The following is a 376-nucleotide window of genomic DNA, read 5'->3' on the forward strand; positions in this document are numbered from 1 at the left end:
AAAGATGTAAAGGTAAGATCTCCAACTGGGACAACTCTGGGGACATTCTGTGTAAAGTACCAAAAACCATACAATAGAGCAGCAGTTGCCAACCGGTGGTCCGTGGCTCTGGCCGGTGCTCCTGTCGCAGACCATGTCCCAGAAGACCTGCGATGGGAGAGTGGCCACGTTCCGGCATCATAATGTCATTCTGGGGGAAGATTCTTCTCTTTTGAGGTAAATTTAGTGGTCTGTGGATCCAAAAAAGTTGGTGACCACTGTGGTTGAGGAAGGGTGAAAGGTTTAGTGCTTCTTGCATACAGCTCTGTATTCCTGTTGACTCCTTGGGAAGAAGGTGGGTCAGTGGAGGCAGCAGGGTGCATTATGGGTAGAAGGT

The sequence above is a fragment of the Pyxicephalus adspersus genome, chromosome 2, assembly GCF_032062135.1.
Source record: "Pyxicephalus adspersus chromosome 2, UCB_Pads_2.0, whole genome shotgun sequence".
Lineage (NCBI taxonomy): Eukaryota > Metazoa > Chordata > Amphibia > Anura > Pyxicephalidae > Pyxicephalus > Pyxicephalus adspersus.